Here is a 13,243-nt window from a genome sequence, read left to right as displayed (position 1 = left end):
ACAAGTTAAGAGATAGGAAAGAGAATAGAAATAAATGGCCAATTCGCTGCATGGAGAAAGGTTAATAGCGTAGTGCCCTGGGGATCAGCCTTCGGGCTGCTGTTTTTCAATACCTTCATTAACAGCCTGCAAGAGGTGGTGAATAGCAAGGCAGCAAGAGCGCCTGACAAAATTGGTTTAGGTCAGTCGCAAGCAGGGGAGGCTGGAAGGAGCAACCGCCAGCGCAAAAACACACACTGAGCAACCCAGGCTCTGCTCCCCAAATGCAGCCGTGGGCACGGAGACAGCAGAGCGCTCGGTATTGCCAGACAGTTGTAAGCATGCAAGAAAAGTGGCCAACAGCCCTGTAAGAACTCGCCCAACTCTGCATTTCATATAATGCCATCTATCTGCGAAGGACCAGGAATAATCAAAACAGACAGTGTAAAGAAAAAAAATTCTAAAGACACAAAAGCCATTATACAAAACATCTCCCCAGCCTATCACCATCAAGATTTTTTAAATAAGATGACAAAATAAAGCTAGCAGAATATTTTGATATGTTGGAATACCACAATATCCTTAGAACGGTCCATCATCCCTTCCACATGTCTCTGGCCTTTTGGCCCTCGTGGTGCTCTCTGGTCCCCACAACAGAGGGTATCCAAATGTTGTCCTTGGAAATAACCGGCACTTCCAGCATTTAGAGCTCACGGCATTTTCTCCTTTGTCTGCGCTAGTGGCATCACTGATCAAATAAAGCCAGAAACATAATTCACAGGCATCAAAAGCACAAGGAACATTTGATGACAAAATGCTATAGCTTGATCCGAGATTCATCGTTGCTCACCCAGCCTTAGATCAAGGGAAGTCCCTTAGACCTGGGAGTCACCTCCCAGGAACACAGAGTGGGAACAAAAATATCCCAAGAAACCAGTGGGAATTAGTGCAAGATTAGGTATTCACCCAGTGAGGTAATTTGCAGCAAAAGCCTCTGAGGTGCTGGGGGTGCAGGAGGTCAGCTCATCCTCAACAAAACTTCACCCTCAGAAAGAAGCATTGCAAAAAAGCATGCACACACGCGGCCAGACCGACGAACTGTTGCTGCTAATACCCGCAGGGTGACTGATCTCTTCAAAACATTTGCATACTCGTCTTCAAAATATTATCAGAGTACCTCAGCACACACAGGAGGAACAAAACTTGATCATGGCAGATAAGAAAGCAAGCAACATGGATTTTGTTAGGAAGAAGGTGCCTAAAGAAAGGATTCACATCCCCAAACACACCGGGAGTTAAAAGCCACGCTCACACAACGCAGCGCTTTACAGAGGTGTCCAAGCAGCTGCAAATAAGCCAGTACGGGGTCCTAAGGGTCAGGCAGCTGATCTGTGCTTTATCCTTACAGCAATATCACTCTGTTTTCACAATGCTCTTGCTGGGATTACCTACATCCCGCTATACATCCCTGTGCCATACAGTGACGGCAGCAGCCGGCCGAGCACTGCCTTGGACTGGCAGCCCAGCCCGCCCAGTGACAAGCAAACATCCCCCAAAATGACAAATAAAGGTGCCTCAAGGAACTCTGTGGCTTGTAGATGGCTTAAAACTGCCCTCACTGCAGCCCCACAGACCAGCCCTAGGACTAGTCCCTTGCTCTCCCTGCATTGCAGCATCATCAGCATCAAAACAGAGACAGCAACGTTTCCATTATTAACAACGCGCCCCACTTTACTACCGGAATGGCAGGTAACAGGGATTTTAATACAAAGATAACGTAGACGCTATGAGCTGGCACTACCAACACCTCTTTGCTTTACTACCCAGCACACCGATACGCGGCTGAAGCAGAAAGCGATAGCAATTTAGGGGAGAGAGGATGAATGTCTGCTTTGACAGATTACTTTTTCAATTGGTTGTTGTTATCTTTTACAAGGCCACTGACAAACTCTGAGCAGCATATGAAAGCCACGTTCACCCGAAAATTAAGGGAAAGCTACTCAATACGAGGGGCCTGTATATCTGATGACTTACACTGTGCAACACAAACTTGGAAAGGCACAGGGTAATTCCGGTGGTTTAGGAGAAGTATAGTTGTTCTGGATTACTTACAGAACTTCGGTGAAAATTTAACACCCTGCTGGCATCCCATTTAATTTAGAAGACAGAATACTGTGGATGATTTTGTTGTTGTTTTCAACTCACTTGTGTTACTTTACTAGATTAAATCCATCAACCAAAACCTTATAAAGGCGTCGTCAGTTGGCTGGTGAGCAGGGGGATTACAGGCAGTGATTATTTCTCACTGAAAAGAGACTTATCAGCCCGTTTCATAAACCGATTGGAAAACCAACAGCAGCCTCTCCTCTTCTGTCCCTTACTACAATAATGCAATTAAACTAGTGCCCTACGCATTCCATGAGCAAAGTGTACAAAGGTAGGAAAGAGCTTTAATTCTAAACATGTCAAAAGTTTTTTTCTAAACAATTAAGAAGCTTATACTTATTCTCTTAAACGTAAGAATTTTAAAAGTATGTCCTTACAAGCAGGAGTATGAAAGATTTAATTACCTTTCTGTTTTTCCACTAAAAAGGCTATAAAGAAGTAATACTAGTAAATTCATTTGGAACTATTCAGCTGAGCACAAAATTAAAGCAGTATGCATAAATATTTGCAAAACTAGGTCATTAACCCGTCAAAGATCCATTTCTGCAGGGTTTGAAAATTGTTGGCAATCTTTCGGTTCAGAAGACCTGTCTGCTTTATGTGGCACCATACATGCCTCGGTTTTCTACAAGAACTTCTCTTATAGTTAGAATTCTCAGTACAAACATATATAATTTGCCCAAAATTTTCTTTATATTTGCATTTTCTCAGTATCCTATAATCATGCTGAATGTCAGCAAGAGGTACTGGTTGTTTATATGCAGCCCAAAATTTGCAAAGAATAATTAAGATGACATGGTTCGTTTCATAATGATGTTGCAATTTTGTCTTCTTGGGAACTAGTATTCTGTAATCTGCTTTCCTGGTTGCTTTCAGAGGCTGCGGAAGTGCACGGAATGCTGATGCTGCTCTTCTTCTGTAAGAATAACGCAGGAAGGAGCTCCCCGACGCAACCGCCACCACTGCTGTGCCATTCAGGAAGATTGGCAGCCAGCCTGCTAGAGCACCACCACCAAAGCCACCGTATAAAATAATAATCAGCTTAACAGAAAGTGTCAAAACTCATCACATTTCAAATAATTTTCCTAGGAAAGATAGCTGCAAATGGTGGTGGAAAGCCAGCCATTCGAAGGACAGAAACAATTCTACACATATCTAGATGTCGGCACGTGTCCTCAAAGCCATAAACGTAACCTTTCCTCCATACGTCCTTCGAAAACTACTTTTAAAATGACGTGCACATCGCCTTTAATGCTATAAGCATTCCGATTCTTAGTTCTGATGTATTTTTCCACACGAAGGGAAACACCACATGATTTTTTTGCCCTCTGTAGGTGTAAGAAAGAACTTCCCACCGTGATTTTCCCGTTAAATGGCATCCTTATTGCCAGCGATGCCGGCAGTAACCCGTTTTTACAAGACTCCGCCGGAACTGAGGAATGCTGCTCTGAACTCCACAGACTCCGCCGCTCCTCCAGTGCACAGAAGGCTCCATCTAGTGTTACACACACACAATCCCAGGGAAAAGAGGGAGAGGGGAAAAAACCCAGCTGACAGTAATTGCTTTAGATTTTTAAGTTGTCCTGGCAAAATAACCAGAGTTTCCTGCCCATGCTTCCTCAGTCTTGCTTCGCTGTCCACCTGGAGGCTTGGAGCCCAGACTGAAAAGCAATGAAACCAAAGCAAGAGCACGGAGTAGACCTTACTACATGGAGCTCTTCAGTCCCCTAACTCCCTCACACACGTACAAGCAACCACATTCAACGCTACAACGATGGGAAAGGAGATAGAACTTACTTACACCAAGCAGGAACAGGGCCAGGCACAGGATTTTGCCCCATTTTTGGCAGCACAGCCACGCAGCGGCTGTGTTCTCATCGCACATTAGGAGTTTCGCCCCCCCCTCGGTGCCTGCAGGGGTGTTAAGGACCACAGGTCTCCATTCAGAGATGGCCAAGAGCAGGTATTGTACCTGGAACCTGGAAGTCACATCATGAATAAAACGCAACACAGCATCTCCAGCCCAAACCAAACCAGCTGAGGACCAGACCTTCCATCCTGACTCACACGTAATGCCATGAATTCTGTTGCCATTGCTGAATTACACTGAAACTCACACCGTAACCAGCAGTGGGTTTGAATACAACAGGTTTCTGTACAATATGCAAGCTCCTGCACATGGTGCTGGGCAGGCAGCCGGCATCCCGACAAGCACGGGCCAAGCCAGCTCAGCTGGCCCATCATCCCAGGCGCGGAGCAGGCAGGAATTCTGGACGGGTGGTGCTGTGAGCCTGAGTGTCCCTTGGGTTAGTGAAGGGTTCCAGTCTTCATGACAGCTTCAGCCTGCCTTAACGTTAGGGTTCTTAGTTTCAACTGAACCTTCCAAGTTGGAAAAAAACCTTTTCTGCCCATCCTGCCGCCAGAAGCAGGCATGACACCGCCAGGCTGTCAGAGCCACGGCATCGCTGTGACACCACTTCCATGGGGGCTGGTGTCACCCTGCACCCAGGCCATGCTGCAAGGCTAGGAAATCCCTCCTTGGGGGCTTGGCAAAAACCCCTGGTTTCCCTCCCTGCCTCAGTTCCCATTGCATCTGCTCCCCTGATACAGTGAAAAAACCTAAAACTCCGCTGCAGCCAGAAGCTGCACAGGTAACAGAAACATTAACGTCGAGAAGGAGCGAAGGGCCGGAGCTCAGCACTGGGCACTTGGAGAAGGGACAGTTCGTACCCAGGTAGATGAGCTCAACACGAATGTAAATAAGGAGCCTTCTGACGAGGATGTGCTAGCTGCCAAAAGAAAACAAACCAGGGTAAAATAATCGTGGTAGTCGACCAGCAACCTCCTGCTCCAATGGCCCCCACCCCGAAAAGGGTGGATCCCCGGCGGAGGGATCACGCTGATATGGATTAAACCCAGCCCAGCGGGCAGGTATGAGCTGGGCACGTGCAGGGTGGGCGGCAGGGCGGGTCCCACCTTCAGCCGGCAGGTGTGTGACACCTGAACAGCAGCGGGATGACGGATAACGTAGGGAGAACTGCGGCAGGTAGCAGAAAGGAAACCACAAAGGCTGCTAAGGCACGGCCAGGTGGACGGGAATGCAGGCAACCGCCCGGGGGGCGCGAGGGGCATCTGGGGGGGCGCCAGAGGGAGGAGATTCTCGGTTTTCGGAAACCTCGTGTATGCGCGTGGCTTTGCATCATAAACACCCGGCTGCTTGTTGAATCGGAGCGATCCCCCTTGCACCCAGCGCCGCAGCAAACACACCTGCTTTGTAACGCTCCCCGAGCTGCAGGGCTGCCCCCCCCCCCCCCCCGCCCGCGCCGGCTGGTCATTCATGTCTGTGTTTGCAAAATACCTGCACCCTGCGCAGCACCCCCGAGAACAGCTTGGGAGGGGGGTGTGTTACCTGGAACTGCGGGCAGCTTTTTGTTATTGTTACTACCCAATATGTAAACAAAAAAAAACAAAAACAAAAAAAAGCGAAGAGTGTAAGTTTGCCTTTGTAAACAGCTACTCACGGTTTTAGCTTTAAACTTAAAAAAAAAAAAAATAAATAAAATAGCTATAGCAGCATGTGGGAGAGCCCGCCGGGAGGCCGGCAGCCGCCCCCCGCAGCCAGCGTCCCCTCGCGCCGCCGCCAGCCCCGCTCCGCACCGCGGTGTGCAGCGCCGCCCCGCGGCCGCTGCTGGTATGGAACTCCTCCAGGCTGAGGGGTTTGCGCTGTGATTTTGAGGGGTTTTTTGTTTGGTCGGAGTTTTTGTTGTTTTCTGGGGAGGGTTTTTTTGTTGTTGTTTGTTTTTTTAGTTAGTTGGGCGGGTTTTGTTTGTTTGCTTTTTTTTGGTTGGTTGATTGGTTTAGGTTTTGTTGGGTTTTTTTGGTTTGGTCTTTTTTTAAAAAAAAAAAAACAAAACACCTAAAATCCATGCTTGTCAATATACTGACCAGTCTTTGCACTCATGTATAGAGATTCAGCTTTACAAGGTGGCCTGGCTGGACACAGCCAAGGTGGCTTTCCTGCCAGAGCGCTGCAGGAGCGCATCGATGTCTGAATTACTGTCAATATTCACTGGTTTACCAGTTTTAAATATTCTGCTCCAGGTGATTACGCTGCAGAAGGTAGTGCTGACTGACACAGCACCCTCCATCAGGTCAGTGGTGGGCTTGGCAGTCAGGGTTAATGGTTGGACTCAATGATCTTAGAATCACTGAGATTGGAAAAGACTTAAGACTCTCTGAGTCTACAAAATATTGACTTGAGAGTCCTCTGGTTTTGGCTGGTATAGAGTTAATTTTCTCCACAGCAGCTGGTATGAGGCTATGTTTGGGGTTTGTGCTGGAAATAGCCTGTTAAACAGGGATGCTTCAGCTTCTGCTGAGCAGTGCTCACACAGAGCCAAGGGCTCTTCTGCTCCTCACCCCATCCACCAGCGAGCAGGCTGGGGGGCACAAGGAGTTGTGAGGGGACACAGCTGGGACAGCCAGCCCAAGGGACATCCCATACTATAAGGTATCATGCTCGGCATACAAAGGTGGGGAAGGAGGGGACGTTCAACGTTAGGGCATTTGTCTTCCCAAGTAACCACTACACATGATGGAGCCCTGCTGTCCTGGAGACAGCGGAGCACCTGCCGACGGTGGAGAGTGGTGAATTAATTCCTTGTATTGCTTTAGTTCAATTGGTAAAGCAGAAGCATCTCAACCCACAAGTTTTCTCCCTTTTACCCTTCTGATTCTTTCCTCCATGCCACCGGGGGGGAGCAAGCAAGCATCTGCATGGGGCTGGGCTGCCAGCTGGGGTTAAACCGTACATTGAGAACAAAAATACTACCATGAAGTAATCCTAAACTAGGCACAGCACTGGCAAGGAAAGGTATTGTACTACACCACAGGCTCTATTCAATGAAATAACTTGGAGGAGCCCAAAGTTTGTGACATTTTTGAAAGTCCATCTCAAGAAACTTATCCACTGCCTGTAGAAGCTACCGCATTCACCACAGCACAGCAGCACATGGAAGAGGCCCGTGTAAGGGTGATGGGTGATGACCCAACACCCCAGCACCTGCAGCCTCCCCAGCCCAACCCCCTGCCCCCACACCTCACTGGGGTCACCCCCAGCATCTGTGCTGCGGTAAGCCAGACCCAGGGACCCCATTAGCCCACCCCAGGGACTGTGGGTAGCTGACCACAAAACCAGACGCACCGCTGCCTGAGCTTACATTTGGTGTTCACGCAGGACGTGGAGGAAGCATCTTCCCTTGGAAACAGGTTTTTCTTTCATGTAGGAGACCTTAACCAGTTAGAACGGGTCGACCTGCAGCCTTTCACCACGCAAACTCAGGGTGCATCTTCCTCTTCCACTTCTACAGGATGCTTTTGTGGATTTGCAGAGAAAAGGCTGCAACAGTCCGTGATCCATTCTTCCCTCTCCCTTCATATCTTCCAAGGAAGACTGGCACTGTAACAGATCTTAGTTTAAGATAGGAAAATAAGATGAGAAACGGGTCAGTGGGAGAAGCATTTTGAGAGGAAAAGGCGATGAAGCACAGCAACCTGCTTATCTACTGTGATGAACCATGAGGCATGTCCTACCAGCCTTTGCTCACCTCAGGTCAACAGAACACTAGCAGTGCCCTCGCTGCTCTCACACCTCACTCTCACCTGAGGCTACCACAACCGGAGCTCACCCGAAACCCCAGCCACAGCTTGTTCTGCACCCTGGCCACACGTGCCCAGGAGCCTACCTGAGCCCACCAGGCACACCGAGCTCTGGGCACTCAAAGGGCCCTAGTAGGGACAGTCTGGTGGAGCCCAACACAGGGGGAGGCACGCTGCCAGCATTTCTTTCCATAAGCCCAAGGCAGAATTTCACACGCTGGATGTCATCCCTCCCTGTTTAGGCTTTCTGGAAACTAGAAGCTCGGTTGGCATTCAGAGTCCCACCAAAGTGCTCGCACTTCGGTCCCATCACACCCAAGGTCTTCATTACATGCCGAAAGGAGCGGTCTTCTCTTTCTGCACCGCACACTAGGTATCCCTTTATTCAAATTTTTAAACATTTCTGTACGCAAGTAATAAGGGCAGTGGATATACTGGTACAGCTGCAGGCACAACTGGCCCATAAACAGTTCTTGTACAGGGGGAAATACTTCACACGCAGCTCACAACTACACGATGACAGAACAGGGAACATGCATGACGTGGCAGAAGGACTTACCCTGAGCTGACAGCAGGATGTTAATTTTTTCTATGAAGGAGCCGGCAAAGACGGTAACAACATCTGTCTCCTCTCTTGTTCATTTTGTTAGTTCAAAGTGTTTTTCAGAATCGCAGCATGGTGGGGGCTGGAGGGGCCCTCTGGAGCCCACCCCGTCCCACCCCCTGCTAGAGCAGGGTCCCCCAGAGCAGGCTGCACAGAGCCGCGTCCAGGCGGGTTGGGGTGTCTGCAGAGCAGGAGAACCCCACAGCCTCTCCGGGCAGCTGTGCCCGTGCTCACCCTCACAGCGCACAAGTTCTGCCCCACGCTCAGATGGAAGCCCCTGTGCTGCAGCCTGTGCCCGATGCCCCTTGTCCTGTCGCTGGGCACCGCCGAGAAGAGCCTGGACCCGTCCTCCTGGCACTCGCCCTTAAGATCTTTGTAGGCGCTGGTGAGATGCCCTCTCCCTCTTCTCTTCTCCAGGCTGAACATGCCCAGCTCTCTCAGCCTTTCCCCATAAGGCAGATGCTCTGGTCCCCTCTTCACCTTGGTACTGGCTCCTCTCCAGTAGCTCCCTGTCTCTCGAACTGGGGAGCCCAGCACTGGGCACAGCGCTCCAGATGTGCCTCACCAGGGCAGAGCAGAGGGGGAGAATAACCTCCCTCGACTTGCTGGCCGCACTCTCCCAAGGCACCCCAGGATCCCACTGGCCTTCTTGGCCCCAAGGGCACGCTGCTGGCCCATGGGCGACTCGCTGCTGGCCCATGGGCGACTCGCTGCCGAAGAGCGCCCAGCCCCTCCCTGCAGAGCTGCCCCCCAGCAGGTCAGCCCAGCCGTGCTGGTGCCCGGGGCCGCTCCCCCAGGGGCAGGTTTCCATAGCTTGGAGGGGGCAGGGGGTGTGCTCCCCCTGGCCATGCGCACCAGGACACAGCAGATAAACATGGCCAGGGCATCAGGAAGGCCACAACTTGGAATCCAAAGCTGGACCCCAAAAGGCGTTACCTTGCTGGCAGAGCGGGATGCACCCGCATCAGGAAGGAAGGTGCCCCTGCCCACGGTGGGGGTTGGAACCCGAAGGTCCCTTCCAGCCCAAACCATTCTGTGATTCTACAAGCCAAAACCAGGCTCTTCAAACCCATCTTCATCGACTGTCCTTGGACTAGCTCCATAGACTCATCCGAACCGGCTGCCTGGAACTGTGTCATAAAGGAAAAAATGTCGCAGCTTTCCTCCGCTTCTGCCTCGTACTACCAAGTGAGATACTGCATCTTTCTGGTAACTTCCCATGAAACATTGCCCTCATTAAAACTGTTAACCGCATCAAACTTCTTGGACTGTCAGAAGCCTTTAACCAATGTTCACATATTGCCAGATTAATTTTTAATTTAAAAACATTATTGCGTTACCTATCTCAGCGATACGACACTTGCCTTTAAAAAATGGAATACTTCATAGTTTTTTCAAAGTTGTATTCAAGCACAGAAGAGGTGACAGAGGGTGGCAGTTATCTATTAGGCAAAGCTATTGAATATATATATTACATATAGAGACCATATCGCAATTAATCACTGCAGGAGGAGTCTCATTTCAGCCAAAAGGAGCCATAGGGCTGCACTCTACTAACACTTTTCACCACCCACTGACACCTCATTACTGCGTCATTTAAAAGCAGAGACTAATTCAGGCTGGGACAGGCCTCTGCACGTCCTCTAGTCCAACCTGTTGCTAAAAGCGTATCAAACCAGACCAGGTTTCTGTGAGATTGATCTAGGTAAGTCCTGAACAGCCCTGAGGACGAAGCCCCCCAACCTCTCACAGCAACATGTTCCCCTTTTGACCATCCTCATGGGTTGGTGGGGTTTTTTCCTTATACCCTAAATATGGAAGTACGGGGGGGGGGGGGGGGGGGGGGGGGGGGGGAAGCGGCTAGCTGAAACCTTGGGACAAGCAAGGTAAAGCAAGCAAAAGAAAGAGCACAAATAAGAATACAAAACCCCAATGTCAAATACCTCCCAACTGGTAAGAAGTGCCGTGCCACCTTTAGAAGTCACAGAAGCTCAAGACCTCACTTACCTCCTTGCCTGGAGGACTGCAGCTCTGACCGCTTTGCTGTCTTTTATTCCTCCTCTGTGCAAAACACATTTTTCTTTGGATGTCTCCAGCACAGCACCTCCCCCTGTCCAGCTTTAGAGGTCTGGGAGCACCATCTGACTGCATTGCCCAAATCATTCTAATTTAGAGACAAACAGTTCAGGAACTCAGTCTGATTTCCCTAGGGGTAGGCAGAGGCGTGACTTTCGGAAGCGTGCCAAGAAACGCATTTGTAGAAGGCAACGCATGTGAGCGAAAAGCTGAGACCCACCAGCACCTACCGTGGTTATGGGCATCAACCACGTACCTTCCACCGGCGCTTCTTAGCCCTCAATTAATTAACGTCTGGTTGCAAGTGCTGAGGAACCACACAGCCGCCGTCCCTTCCCTTCCGCAAAGCCAAACTTTGCTGCTCCCCAGCAGCAGCCGCCCATTCCAGCGGGCTAACGCGTTCCTACGGGGGGGTGTTACCCCCACCAGGCAGCCGCAGCGCACCAGCCACGCTCCCCAGCAGGCCCCCGAGTTAAGGTTTCGGCCGTGGGGCCGAGACTGTCCCCAGGTGTGTTTGAGTCGTTGCGGGTTCCCCGACCTCGCCGAGCCGGCAGCGCTGCGCGCTCCGCGGCCACAGAGAGGCAGCCTGCGCCCACGCATCCCTCCCTCCCGGCGGGCACCCCAGGGCCGACAGCAGCTCCTTCCACACAACCAACCGCACCAGAAATCCCAGCCACAGGCCAGTAAAGCCCATACACTCGCTCACCACAAACTCTTTCAGCGACGCCGCCGCAGGAGCATCCCTACGCCACACGCAGTGCAAGCCCTGTGCAGAAATACGCCACTGCCAAAAGCATTTGAACAGCACCGGCGTGAAGTGTGTCCGACACCCCACTCTGTACACCATCAAGCACCCCGATCTGGAGGGAGTTCCCGCACGCTGTGCTCCCCAGCGGTGCACGGGCACCCCCCAAGCACTCCAAATCCAGCCACAGCCCATGCTCGTGGCCAGGGGCAGAACTGGTGAGGAAAGTGCTCCCCAGATAAACAGTCTTTAAAATCAAGTGCTTGTTCCCAGAAAAATCTGGTTTTGTCCAAGGAAACACCAAAGTGCAATTTTAATTTATACAGACTCTGTTTACAATGAATTCTGACAGAAGAAGGAGTAGTAAATACACTAAATGTTGCCAATTACCAAAACTGGAGACCCTCAGGTGAGCACCATGAAATGTTAAAGAGAACAGTCACCAGACATGACAAGCAGCACCAGCATTTCACTTCAAGAATAAATTCCATACTGGTCTAAGAAGCATAGCAGAGTAGATGGAACATATACACCTACAAGTATACGACACAAAAATATAAATCAGAGAAACAACTGTTATTCACCACTGGTCTGTTGCACTTCTATACATATATTAGCAGGGCTCTCTAAAGCTCAAGTAGTTAAATTCCACTACAGTGAATTTTGAAGAAAAACTATTGCAGAAGAAATAGTATTTTGAATTTAGTCTTGTTTTAATTAAAGCTTCTAAATTGACCACAGGGATGTTACTTTTGGGGTTGGTGGTTGTGCTTTGTTTTGTTTTTTTTAATGAAGTAGGTTACAATTACTACTGACAAGGATGCATTTGCAATTCACTTTGAGAGATTAATTAAGGCTTGTTTTCATGAGAAGGACAAGATATTTTTATAGCGATTAAAAATGGTTTTAAATGTGTAATATACTCTTTTATAGTAATTACTAAAATTATTCCTAGAAAATTGATTCTTGAATTGAATTCACTGTCAATCACTCCTGCAACACCTGCAAGTACCTTTTTCTCTGTGGTCAACCTTTAGCAGTTTGGGACCAAGTCCAACACCAGTCTTCCTTCAGGTTCCAGTAAAATCACACTTAGAATTTAAGCAGCAAAGCCCCAGACTTGCTTCCAAAATCTTACTTCTCAGCTGCTGCCTAAAACTTACCAGCACCTAACTCATCAGGCACCTCTTCATCCAGGCACACTTTGAAGAACATGCATTCAGCCCTCACCCCTCCTAATAAGGGAGCAACTCCTCAGAGGAGGTTCTGGCCATGAAATCTAAAATAAACACGGGTGTTCCTCTGCAAGCACAACCAAAAATCAGCAAGGAATAGGCTTTCACAGCAATACCTCTCTGCTCAAAATGCATTACTGGTGGAGTTCAGGCACCTTTCTGCACCAGTGCTTCATTTTCTGGGTTTCATAAAGCGAGCTTGTTCCTCTTCAGGTGTCCTTGTCCTCTTCACTGTGTATAGCTAAAACCATTTCAAACAGTGTTTCACAGCTAGAAGTCAGTAGCAGCTGATACTGCTGTCATACACAGCAGTCCATACGTAATTAACTAGAAATGCCAGTCTATACGTAATTAACTAGAAATGCTTCAGCATTTCACAGACACGGGAACACCTTCCAAAATAAAATCCTCATTATTCTCAGCACAGATGATAAGAACTCAGAAGACCTGAAAGCAAAAAAAAAAATGTTTCTCTTGAAGAGAAATACCCTCCTGCACATACTTGGAAATGCACCTGTGCTGTAGCTGGTTTGATGGTCAGCCCATTATTAGAGCCCATTATATTTCGGAGCATTACAGGTATTGAAAGAAGGATTAAAAAGAAATTAAATCCTCTGAATACAGAGGTGAAGGATTCATATATTAAACAGGATGATTTAAATTGCCCAAGTCATAGCCCAGAAAGTAAGCCTTTCCATCTAACTGATGGAGCACTAACAACACACCAAAAGACTGGCCTAATCACTGTGTTCATTGGCTCATTTCCACCGTAATTTAAAT

Source organism: Falco naumanni, chromosome 9 (assembly GCF_017639655.2).
Source record: "Falco naumanni isolate bFalNau1 chromosome 9, bFalNau1.pat, whole genome shotgun sequence".
Taxonomy (NCBI): Eukaryota; Metazoa; Chordata; class Aves; order Falconiformes; family Falconidae; genus Falco; species Falco naumanni.
Note: the sequence above shows the minus strand (reverse complement) of the source record.